Raw genomic sequence first — 12743 nt, 5'->3', positions numbered from 1 at the left:
TTGCTGTTTGCTTTGTTCTTCACAGCATGGACGTGAACTACTAATCACTCTGTAAAGATCAAGACCTTCGTGGTTCAAGGTGAGTAATAGCCAAGTTCTTGTCTTCACTGGGGGAACCTATTTAGGATAGTCAGTGTGTGGTTTGAAAGTATGGGATAGTTTGATGGCTGTTCCTCTCACTACTTTATACCTTGGGTAGTGGGATTTTAGTCCATCATAGAGCAAGCAGATTTGTTTTCACCCAGAGCACCATGCAGATGGCTTGCCTATCTGATAGTGACTCCTGGTTTTTGCAAGTCGAACAGTTAAAAAAAAGGAAGCACAGGATATAACCAAAGAAGATCACGTCAGGACCAATGATAAGATTGTGTTGTCAACCGAGGTTCATGATGAATCTGATTCAACATAATAGGCACCTTTTACAAAATGAAATTCTAACCTTTTATCAATGTCGGTAAAGGGCTGAGAGTCTCTTGTCTGCAAGATTCATAGTTCTTATGTTGGGTGGCTCATTTAAGGGTGCTTATTATGCTATTAAAATGAACTGACTACATTAATTAATAGATCCATTCATTCATAGAGCCAGAGATAAGAATGTAGTATAAATGATTGTTTACAATCAATTGTTGTCATGATTACCTAGTGTTCACTAAATTAAAACCCGAATCCAGGCATTTTCATTTGTCAACATCTTTTCATTCCACAGGATGGATGGATGACAGCTCGTTAAGTTACTCTCCAGCCATGAAGAACTTTGCCCTCTGGGGAAGGAGCACACCATGCCGTGTGAGTAATAAAGTTCTTGGTTTGGGTGGTTAGTTTGTGGGTTTCCACTGTATCATTAAAACAGAATAAATGTAATTAAACTTAAATGCCATGCATAGACCTATGGTGAGAATGTGTTATGAGCCAAAGTTTATGATTAACGCAATTTAGCACAAATGAGATACAAGAGAAAAAAACCCTGAGCTTTCCCATTCATTTCAAAACTGATATGCCCTCTTTTACATTTGTCCCATTCCTCTCTTGATGATGATCTAGGCTGTTACTCATTTAGGAAGTCAGGACTCCATTTGTTGAGTAGGACAGTGGATTCATGGCTGTTCATTGCACCATCTAAAAATTGTTCAAGTTAAATGCTGAAGGACCACACCTGGACCAATGATGTGAATGGAATGCATCTGAATGAAAATTATGATCAATCATTTTTGGAGCCACTGAGGTCCATGGTGAAAAGAGAATTAGTGTATGACTTTTGGGGGAATCATCTCAGGATGTTTGAGAATCTAGTTGAGAAGCTTCAGAGATATTGGCTTTATACTATGTGTAAGTAAATGAATGGATCAATAAATATATTGAAAAGAAAAGAGAGGTCAAAACACAGACCAACTTTGAGGATATTTATAAAACAAGAAATATAATCACTTCAGTTTTCAAGTTAGCTTCAGTTCAGTTTGAAATTTTAGTTCTGAAATATAATTATTTCACTCAATCTGAAGTATGTTGGTCCATTAAGAAGACACAGTTGTTACCGGTTTTTGTGAGAAACAGCTAAGCTAAATATATGTCCTTCTCTTAGTTGTAAGTGGCTCTGATTCATGAAAGAAAAAATTAGGATTAAACAAATGGGTAAATAAATGAATGAGTATAAAATATGAGCCAGTGATCAGCGTATGTTATTCTGTGTTTCATCTGTTTTGTGCCCCAGAATGGCTACACCTTGGTTGTTTTAGTTATTATTTAATGATGATGATCTTAACTGTTTCCTATGTGGTCAAGGAGAATAAAGATCAAAGTAAGGATGAGATTAAGTTTTTATTCTTGGTTTGGTCCTTTTGTTTATAGGTGATGAATATATTCTTTAAAAATAGATGGTTTCATGCAGTTATAAAAGAAATGAAAGATTATGCTAGCACCAAGGATAAGAATTTGTCTGAGAAACATCATGGTTGATTCATTTTGCAAAAGGAAAAAAAAAGATTTTCATTAGAAAATAGATTTAATGCTACCTCTTAGAGTAAAAAGGGCATAGATGAATTCTAGACTTAGTCAAAGATATTATTCTTGGATTGGTTGTGTTTCCCTTGGGCTATAAATAATTAAACAAATTAAAGATAAACATGCTAGTAAAATCACAGTGGCCACTCAGACCAATGATGCGATTATTCATGAAACAAGGATTTGTTTAATTCAACTGTTTTACCACTCTATTTAAGGGGTACACAGAGAGACTTAATAGTCAAAGTTTGCCCTCTTGCTTATTTTTTTATTAATTTATTTTTAATTGGAGGATGATTGATTTACAATATTTTGTTGGTTTCTGCCATTTGTCAGCATGAATCAGCCATAGGTGCCCCTTGCTCTTTGCCCTCCCTCCCATCTCCCCCCGAGTCCCACATCTCCAGGGTGTCACAGAGCACCAAGTTTGAGCTCCCTGCCTCATACAGCAAATTCCTGCTTCCCTTTTGTTTAGAAGCAGATTCTTTGCTATTGATTTTAGTTTTGAAAATGAGTACCTGACTAAATTAATAAATAAGTAAAATTCATATATAAAGAAAATTAAAATGACCAAGAGTATTCCAATGATAAAATTTTATGAAATAAAAATCGCGATTGACCCAGTTTTGCTTCTCTGAGATCCATTTAACCAAGAAGATTTAATCTATCAATATTAATTCTGTATATAGTGAGGACATAGAAGTTAAAATATTCATTGTGTTCACTCTTGTATTTTAGTGAGTTAAATCTATGAAAAACTAAGTAAGAAGAGGACCAGTGGTGAAAATGTATTTTGAAACAAGGATTATGATTATTACATTCTACATTACAATAAAACATTTTAAAAGATATTTGTTTTAATACTACATAGTATGTAGTTCAGGCTTCCTGGGTAACTCAGCTGGTAAAGAATCCACCTGCAATGCAAGAGGAATGGGCTATTCACTCCACTATTCTTGGGCTTCCCTGGTAGCTCAGATGGTAAAGAATCTGCCTGCAATGCAGGAGACCTGGCTTCGATCCCTGGGTTGGGAAGATCCCCTGGAGGAGGGCATGGCAACCCACTCCAGTATTCTTGCCTGGAGAATCCCATGGACAGAGGAGCCTGACGGGCTGCAGTCTGTGGGGTCGCAAAGGGTCGGACACGATGCAGCGACTCAGCACAGGACAGCACAGTATACACTTCTACTCTGCACGTTGCACTGAAATTATTTGGATATCTTGCATGCCGCTTACTTGAATTTTTTTTTTTACCCTATCTCAGGGCAAATATTAGTGACCTAATTGGAGGTTATTGCAGGAGGTCCCTATACCCCATATTTTAAAATTTTTCTGGCACTTGGTATCTGAGAGAGTGCAAAAATAACTGATACTAGGGTAATAATTTCAGCTCAGCAAGTATAGATCGAAATCCATGTCAGGCTCTGTATTCGTTGTGGCATTCATATCTAAATCAGATCTAGTTCCAGCCATGAGGTAACTCTTTGGGATTAGGTGGGATTACTGATAAATATAATAATTCAATGTAAGGGCAAGTACATGGGTTTTCCAGAAGCACAGAAAGCAGGACCTCAGCTTACATATCACATGCTTTATAAAAGAGAAGATACCTGAGCCAACGACCGAATCCCTGGTTTGTTACATTCTTGAGTGGATGAGTCTCTGTGTAGGTAAAATTGTCAAGAGGTGGATGGTGAGTGACAAATAGGTCAAGGAAGGAATGAACGAAAGACTAGTAGGTCAGTGGTCCAATAAGTGAAAGATGACTAAATTAATAAATGGCTTCCAGAATGAGTTTATCAATGAATGGTTTAGTAGAAGTTAGTTAATAATGAGGGGATGAATAAGCCAGTGAGTCGATGAGGAACCAAATGAATTAATTGATAAGTCAGAAAATGAGTGAGGGAATAAAGTCAGTAAAAAGAGGACAAAGTTGAATAATTTAACTAATGAGTACATAAGTCAGTGCATGGCACAAATTAATGAGGGAGTGAATAGGCAAATGGATGGGAGAATGCATATATTAGAGTTATCGAGGGAAAGGATAATTATTGAGTGAGTAAATGACTCAATGAATGAGTATGTCATCCAAGAATAAATGGAGCGCTCTGTGAATGGAAGAGTGAATAAGTGAACGGATCAGTAAATGAGTGAGCAAGTCAGTGACCCGTGTGTGAGGCAGTGAGTGGAGCAGGTCCCACTGGGCTTCCTTCCCTGACCACTCAGCCACACCCCAGCCTCAGGGCACATGCTAAATACCCGGGGCTACCCATCCTCCTCCGCTCACAAGCATTTGTTTACAATTCTCCACCAGGCTGACCTGCCCGACAGCCAAGAACTAGGTCAGATTCTTCTCTGTCTCCCCAGGGCCTTCCCAGCCTGAGCTTAGGAGGTGCCCAGGAAATTACTGCTGAATGAATGAACGAAGAGCTAAAAATACATGTGCTTTTGTGGAACTGGGATGGCCCTTCTGAGAATGGCTGGGAGCCGTTCCGTGGGGAGGTGGCGATGTGTCAGATGGTCTGCGGCTTTCGCCCACCCGAGTGCAAATTCTCCCTTGAGTCCAGCTTCCTGTGTCCAGTGCCAGACAGTGAGACAGGATCCTGGCAGTTCCGACTACCCTGGACCTCGGCCCATCCTTGGGCAACGTTGGCTCGGACTGGTGGGATGGAGGCCCTGGGTCTTCCCGAAAGCTGCCCCGGCCTCTGCCAAGACAGGAGATCGAAAATAACACAGTCTTGTTTTTGTGCCTCCAGCGAGGGGCCACTCCTCCTCTTCCTCCTGCTTTCCAGCTGCGGGACAGTGGGTTAGACGGGGAACACCCTGGACTTCCAGCCTCACGATCACCTGTTAGACAAGGATAATGATACCTCCCTGGCTGGATTGTCCTGAGAATTAACCTTGTGTGTGTGTGTGTGTGTGTGTGTGTGTGTGGTCAGTCATACAGTTGGGTACCCCACGGACTGTAGTCCGCCAGGCTCTTCTGTTCATGGGATGCTCTAGGCAAGAATACTGGAATGGGTTGTCATGCCTTCCTCCAGGGGATCTTCCTGACCCAGGGATCAAACCCAAGTCTCTTGCATCTCCTGCATTGGTAGGCAGATTCTTTACCACTAACAGACACCTGGGAAACCCAGCGTTATCTAACAAAAGCTTATGAGGTTCTTCTTACCTAACATAATACCTGTCCTGTATATAATGCCGTACCAGGGAGGGAAGAGATGCCTTAGAAATTACTAAGGAGCTGTAATAGATGGTGTCACCTGCATTCATTAAAAATCTCCCAAATGGATGTGGTACCCATATTCCCCTGTCCCAGAAGAATGAAGAGTTCAACTGAGTTTTTAAAGAATTCCAGTTAGGATGAGCCCATACTACTCACCTTTCAGGCAGCATAATGTGCCCTCTTCCAGGGACAGACAACAAGAAACGTGAGTTGACCACACTTTTGCACCATATGGGGCATTTGCCCCCAGTCCACCCTCCCTCCCTCTACCCCTCCCATCTGCTCCCTCCATCCAGCAATTGTTTGTTCAGTATCCATGGTTTATCTAACACTGACCACTCCTCTTCCTCTCTTGTCTTGACTGGCTCCTGACCCTGGATTCCATCTCCCACTCCTCATCCTGCATCCTTCCTTTGAACTTGATGATGCTACTTGGTCATCTGGCTTGGAATATAGCCATCTCCCTCATAAGGATTTGATGTTGGCTCAAACCACTGACCTTTCTACTGCAGACTGAACAAGTAGAATCGAATCCTCTTTCCTAACTGTGGGCATCTGGGCCTCTAATTTTGAGTCTTCTGGGTCAATTCTCTCCCATCTGGTTAAACTCCAGTCCCTCCGTAGAGGAGTTGAGACCATATTGGTAGCCGGTGGACCCTCCTAATGCTGAGGGTGAGCAGGACGATAAGCATTGAGGGCCTTGGGCCAGAGTATAAGATCTAACTGCCGAGCGTGTGCAAGTACTGGAGCTGGGTTCCCACGTTTCCCCAGAGTTCCCGGGTAAATGAGGTGAGCTCACCTCACAGCCTAACACAGACCTCACCTGCCTCTCACACTCCCACAGTTCCCTGCACTCTCCTCCCACTTTCCACATCCCTTTGTCCAAACTTCCCTTTTTCACTCGGTCATCCTTTGTCCATACTGCTGACAGAGCCCATATTGCCTCGTTGACTATGAACTACCAATTTCTCCCAAAGGGCTTTGAACTTCTTGAGTTTGGGGCCTTCTTTTTGTGTCACGCTCACTCAGAAGAAGGTCTGGGCATCCGGAAGTGCTTGGTGAATTAATCATTCATTTTTTCATGTACTCAAAAAAATATTGGGCCCTTTCTGTGGTGCAAGAAGCTGGATGGCAAGGAATAAGGTGTATCTCATCTCTGCCTTGGTGGAGGGTCCAGTCTTGAGTGGGAGACAGATTTTCATAGTTACCTAATTTCACGTGTGAGTAGTGCTATGAAGCCCAGGTGCCCAGGGCTTTGTGAACCTGCCGTCTGGACTGATCTCAGCCCTCACGAGAAGCCCCCCGTGTTTTTCTCCCATGCTCAGGGAGAGACAGGAGGACAAGGCTATAGCCTTGGAGAGAGCTGGTCCATGGCTTTGGCTCCCTGGGATCAATCAGGTCAATGAGGTCTTCAGTCATCCTTGGAGAAAAGAGAGACCAGTGTACTTTGGAGCTTGTGCAGTTGCTGATCGGTCATTTCCTGGGTAGTTGTGACCAGCCAGCCACCAGTACCTTCATGCAAGCACCATACTTGTTAAGGAAGGCTCTGTTGCATGTCAGGCTTTGATGTGCCCCATCAACTTTCAAGTACTTCTCTTAGATGTGTTGCCAAATGACAAGGCCATGGTAGAATGAAGTATGTGTTGACCCTTCTCTCTTTCCTCTACCATATTTCATTGAGTTTCTCAAAATGGCTACCTGGGACACCCTCTGTTGCTAACTAACATTGCTAGAATGTTCTACAGCACCACTGGTGTTGTTTTACTCACCATCCCAGACCCCTCCCTCACTCTGCCTCTGACTCCAGTCCCTCCCACCTTCACCATCTCTCCAGGGAGCCCATGGGTCCACCCCTCTTGTCTCCATCACGCCGCATTGGTCCAGGCTAATTGGGCTCTCATCTGCCTCTGCTTGGTCTTCTGCTCCTCCTCTCTATGCATCTTTCTAGAATGAAGAGTCCCCTGCTCCGTAGAGCTCTTTCATGAGTTCCCAGAGCCTCAGGGTGATGTCCAAGCTCCTTGGCTTCACGCGCGAGGATCCTCATGACTTGTCCTCCAGCCACACCTCCTACCACATGCTCCCTGGCCCTGTGCACCACCCAGCAGACCACTCCCGTCACCCTTGAGTCTGTGTGTGTCTGGGATGAGTCCCCCCCATGCTCAGAGCTGTTCCATGGCCATGAATGTGACTTCTGTGCAGAAACCTGTCCTGTTGCTTGGCAATGATGTGGTGAGGCATCTGCCTTCCCAGCCAGCCTTGACCTTCCCAACTGGGGGTGCTCAGTGTCGGGTGCCTCAGACCCCCCACTGTCCAGTATGGAACCTATGCAGTCTCGCTCATCCATCAGTAAGAATGCAGATGAAGTGAAAGAATGAATGAATGTACAAAGGAATGATTGTGAGGCCATGCTGGGGGGCAGATTACCTCCTGGGCAGAGAATCAGGGTCCTTGGCACCAAGGACTGGCACCTCCTCATGACTGAGGCTGGTTCTATTCCTCCAGCCAGCTCCACTTTGCCTTCCGCCTGTGACTCATTAAGAGATATGTAACCTTAATCCTTGAAATTGCCTGGGATGGAACATGTTTTCACTCAATGGCCTGAACATGGGGATTTTATTCCTTTCTTAAATAAATCTCACTCCCCCAGGAAGTTTGGACAGGATGTAAGCAATCGGACCAAGGGCTTGAAACTGAACATTTTGCAAAAGGCCCATTTCAAAATTTGAAACCCAGTGGCCACCGGCCAGAACTGAGTCTGGTTTGTGGGGGTCGCTGAGGCCTCCTCCCAGAGAAGGGAAGATTGAAAACAAACCTTCAGCTGTCACTGAGAAGGCTGAGGGTTTGCAAGACAGAATTCCGCGGTTTGGTTTTGCTTCTCTGATGAAACTGGAGCTGGCTGGGTCAGCCTCATCAGCTCTTCTTTCAAGCTCTCAGCGGAGGCCTCAGACCCTCCGGAAGCCAGAGGGGACTTTGAGCTGGTCCTGAAATCAGTGGGACACGCGTGTGAGCGCTGGAGGGGCCGACAGTCCTGGATGAGTGGATGCTGGCCCCGGACTGGCCCCCGAGAACAGGCGATTCTGTTGTGTCTCGTTCTCTTCTGACTTCTTCCTTTTCTTTCCACCAGGAAGGACAGCAAGGTGTGTCTTTGGAGACGTCACCAGGCCTCTCCAAGTCCCATGCCCGTCATCTGTAAAAGGGAAGTCAAATTTCATTCATTGATTCTGCCAGCATCTTGAAAGTGTGACAAGCTGTGCTCTGACCGGAGCACGTGGCCCCTGCGTGCAGCTCCCTTCCCGTGCAGCGTTTGCGCTCTGTGTTGCATGTTCCGTCCCTGCCCTTGAGCCTGAGCGGTGCTGTTGGTTTTCCCTCCAGCAAGGAATCTCCCCGCTGGCCTCCTCCTCCTCAAGTCTTCCCTCCCCTGGTCTCCCAGGCTCACAGGGGATCTTGGTCTCCCCTGGACCCTCCCAGGGGTATTGTGTCCTTCTTCTCACTTCCCGAGTCTCACGTTGTAGCCAGAGGCTGCCTAGCCTGGCCTCAGTTTCCCCATCTGCAGATGGAAGCAAGGATGACACTACCAAGCTCTCTCATCCCCTTTCGCCCAATGGGGCGAGAGAAAATCTGTCTCCCCTTCTCGCTGCAGTTCTGAGCCCCATCCCATGGATCCTTCCAGGCCCTTGAGCCTCACTTGTAATTTGGGGGCCAGGTTTTATTTTCTTCTCCCGCAGATCTCCCAGCTTGTGTGTTTTTTCAACATGATACGATGAGCGACTGCTAGCTTGGCGGGGGCTGGGCCGTGTCCCCGCAAGACGTCCCTGGTGTCAGCGGGAGCTGCTGGCGGCTGCCCGGAGGGGAGGGAGGTGGGCCTGCTTAGATGTGTCCCTGCTGCAGCCCCAACTGTCCCCTCACCTCTGCTAAGAGTGAAGTGGGGAGGTGCTCTGGGCGCAGAGCCTGGTGTCTGCTGTTCCCACCTGTGGGATTGGAGGGGGTTGATCTCCATTCATGCCAGGGTTTGGGTCCTGAGAGCATCACAGCATGGGTTCATGGTTTGCGTGTCAGGATGAAAGAACTGAACCAGTGTCCCTGGCCAAGTCCACCAGTGAGGTAACTTCGGTTACCTGCAGAGAAGGGTTATAAAAACCCTGCAGAGAAGCATCTAGAAAATGCTCCTCCTGCTCCTCCTACAGTTGCCCCAAACAGCTCGTTTCAAAATACAAGGATCACATGGCCCTGCCCATCAGGGGAGCTGGTGCAGAGCCACCCTATGTCTGCCTGAGCTTTCCCCCTGCCCCAGAGCCCACTTGATGCCCACTTGCCCCCAAATCCTGGCTGCCAGGACCTCCAGGAGAACCTCGGTTGGGTCTGGTCTGTTGTTGAGACCAGCCCGTTTCCTTCCCAGCAGGGAGAGCCAGGCTGAGCTTGGTCCTCAGGTCAGGAACAGTGAGGTGAGAACTGATCAGAGTGAGAGGTAGAGAGCCAAAGCATAGCTTCCAAATCCAGGATTGGGGGGTGTCCACCTTTGACGGCAGGGCTGGAGGGGAGCCCTGTGACCCCGGGGCTGCACAGAATGGCCACCCAGCCCTGAGGGAAGCAAATGACAGTGTCTCTGGGTTGCAGCTCTGGTGGGTTTATGAATGAGCAGTACCTTCTTAAAATGTTGCATAAAGAGGATAAACTGAAAGAGCCATTTGTGGACCAGTGATGGCTGGTATTGGGGTTGAAGACTGTCATCAGTCCAATTCTGTGTATCCCTGGATATAAGGCTGACGACAATGATGCTAATAGTAGCGCTACCTCGATGGGTGGCAGGCTGAGGGCGCTGATTGGCTCAGCCAATCACATGGACCCCTGTGTTTATCTTGAGCACATCCAGACTGGCTGAAACTCTCCATCCTCCCCTCTGCCATGTTCCAGCCTGAGTTTCTCATCCCTCCCCCATTCGCACCTAGATCCGTGCGGCACCCCTGAGTTTCATGCCATAGCTGTTCGTTTCTTGTTGGATTAGAAGCATCCCAAAGGTGGGAGTGGCTCTGCTCCAGCTCCCTGTCCCCAGGGCTGGCCTTGCCATTCCCAACAGACCTTCTGGGGATGGACACTGCAGTTGTGGTCAGACATGTGCTCACACAGTTGGACTTGGTTTTGTGACTCAGCCCTCTGTCTTGGAAGGTTGTTTGCACGGAGCCCATGGAGGTGTGGTTGGCGGAGCTCAAGACTTCTCCTGGTGATTCGGATGGGTGGATCCCTTCCTTCGCTGGGTGAGTTCTGCTTTTCTGGGTTACACTCTAAGAGGCATGTGTGCCTGTGACTAAGGGTCAGGCATGGTCTAGAAAAGGTAAAGACTAGAGACAATCCTAGGAGAGCTGGGGCATACGTGCAGGTCCCAGAGGGGCCCGAAGGCATGCCCTGCCTGCCTGGAGCAATGGCAGGTAGCGGTGGGCCGTTTCTGGCAGCTGCTTCTTTGAGTGGAGGGTGAAGCCATTCAGAAGTTACTCAGGGCAAAGAGGTGAGGTCAGCAGGGGCCCAACCCTAGACACCTGGCCTTCATCTCTGGTCCCACCCAACTGGTCACTTTGCAGCTGCCTGGACCCCAGAGTCCTTTTTAGGACTCGGGGTTACCTTCACACCCTTGCCCCCCACTGAGTCTCTTTTACAAATTGTGCAGATAATTTTCATTTCTGTAGTGGAGAATGAAGAAGGGGGAGTCACGTGAGTTTTTCCTAGAAAAGATACTAAGCTGATAACTAAAACTTATTACATGTAATAATTCTGGAAAAAGAAACACATTTATTGTAAAACACTAAACAGAACAAGAGGAGGAACAGGACTGACCCTAGTCTCTTCACTCAAAGATGACCACTGCCAGCATTTTGAAGACCAGCTTCTGGTCTTTTGGTTTCACCTGTAAATTGCAAAAGTGATTGAGTGAGTGAGTGTGTGTGTGTGTATACATATGTACATAAATTTTTAATTGGGTTCATCATAGCCATCCTAATTTTTCACCTAACTATACATCCTAAACATTTCCCATGCCATTGAGTAATTTCCTATCTTATGATTTTTTTTAACCTAGTATCCTAGCCAATGACTATATCATAATTGATTTAATTGATGCACTCTTGTCAGATATTTACATGATTTTTAAAAGTTGGATCATAGAAGTTGGAGTGATGAGCTATGTTTTTTTCATCTTCACGTATGTCTCTTTGTACTCTAAAGAGTGGAGTGGCCATGTCAAAAGGTGGGAGCATTTTATGGTCAAATTGTCCCCCTTGAACTTTGTACCAATTTACATTCTCAGAATTAGTTTAATAAGTGACTGTTTCTCTGGGATTTATCAAGGTTTTTAACATTCATCAATTTGTCAAATTGCATTCTTCTCATTTTCAGTTCTTTTATTATCTGTGATAAGAGCATTTCCCCCATATCTTTATTGATTCTCTGTAGCTGAATTGCCAGTTCAGTTTCTTTGCTTTATTCAGCTTTCATTAAATTTTATTTTTTGTCAAAGTCATGCATATGCTTCATTTTAAGAGTCAAATAGCTTTACAAGATTCTGTAGAAGCATCCTTCTCCACTCCAACTCCATATCCTACTCCACCTAAGCTACAGCTTTTTACTCTTTTAAATGGTTTTCTTGACATTTACAACAATTTTTCTAAGTAACATTCTGATTTTTATAGTTCTCAAAAAAAAATTTTTTGGCTTAGGCATTATCTTGACTTTTCAACCACAGAAGATGAAGATTTAAATCTTTCACCTTTGGCCCCAACACACACAAAAATACGTGTCTGTCCCCTTCTTTTAATATATCTAGCTCAGTTTTGGTTTGATCAGTATTCAGTCTTTATATATTATAACAGTGTAAAAACTTGAGAGTACAACAACAGCACTATGATTATTTACTTTTCCTTACGACTTTTGTTTTCTCTGCAGTTGATAATTGCTTTGGTTTTTCTTTATTTTTTCCTTCTCTCTTTGGTTGGTTATTAATGAATTTATCCCACACTTATCTCCAGCCTTTCACGACATCCAAACACATTAGTGGTTTGTTGTTTTTTTTTTTTTAATGTGTTTATCTTTTTGAAGACATCTCCTCCTGGAGCCTCCTTCCCTCTTTTGTTCAGGATTGGTTCATCTTTGGGCTTTCTGCCTTTATAGTGGAATCACTTCCTCATTTCTTCCTGGGGATTCTCCTTGGTCGGATCCCTGGTTTTGTAAGTCCTGGGTTATTCTCATTTTTTGTTTACTCCCTTGTTTAGCTAGAGTGCATCCTCTAGCAGTTTCCCAGTAAAGGGTCCATGGTGGGTAATTTTTGGAGATCTTTTGCATAAGAAAAGACTACTGTCTAGTTCACACTGATGTTGATAGTTTAGCTTGGTATAGAATTCCAGTTGGTCCCTTTTTTCCCCTTCAGATTTGAAAAGCATAAATAATAGTCTTCTAACTTCCAGTGATATTGATCAGAAGTCTAAAGACTTCTGATTCCCATCCCTTGTATGTGATCTTCTGTTACCCTCCCTTT

General features: G+C 45.1%; 1 protein-coding gene and 1 non-coding gene across 7 annotated transcripts in view; both read left to right on the top strand.

Annotated features, from left to right (window-relative positions):
- The window catches only part of LOC145529390 (uncharacterized), an 89526-nt gene that overhangs the window by 53990 nt on the left and 22793 nt on the right, over positions 1-12743 (top strand). For 4 of the 6 annotated variants that reach the window (XR_014071162.1, XR_014071163.1, XR_014071166.1 and 1 more), the window contains 3 exons: positions 26-79; positions 707-786; positions 8349-8893. The gene's annotated coding sequence lies outside the window, so the exon portion shown is untranslated. Of the gene's footprint in view, positions 1-25; positions 80-706; positions 787-8348; positions 10477-11026; positions 11729-12743 lie in introns of those variants that run through there. The other 2 variants (XR_014071176.1, XM_081549699.1) reach the window with 2 other exon arrangements.
- Positions 162-307, top strand: LOC145530740 (small nucleolar RNA SNORA79). The gene has a single exon (XR_014072041.1). It is a non-coding gene; the product is annotated as a small nucleolar RNA SNORA79 (small nucleolar RNA).

The sequence above is a fragment of the Giraffa tippelskirchi genome, chromosome 12 (assembly GCF_054371585.1).
Source record: "Giraffa tippelskirchi isolate mGirTip1 chromosome 12, T2T-mGirTip1v1.2.pri, whole genome shotgun sequence".
Lineage (NCBI taxonomy): Eukaryota > Metazoa > Chordata > Mammalia > Artiodactyla > Giraffidae > Giraffa > Giraffa tippelskirchi.
The sequence above is the reverse complement of the archived record's forward strand: the minus strand, read 5'-3'. Positions and strand labels throughout refer to the sequence as shown.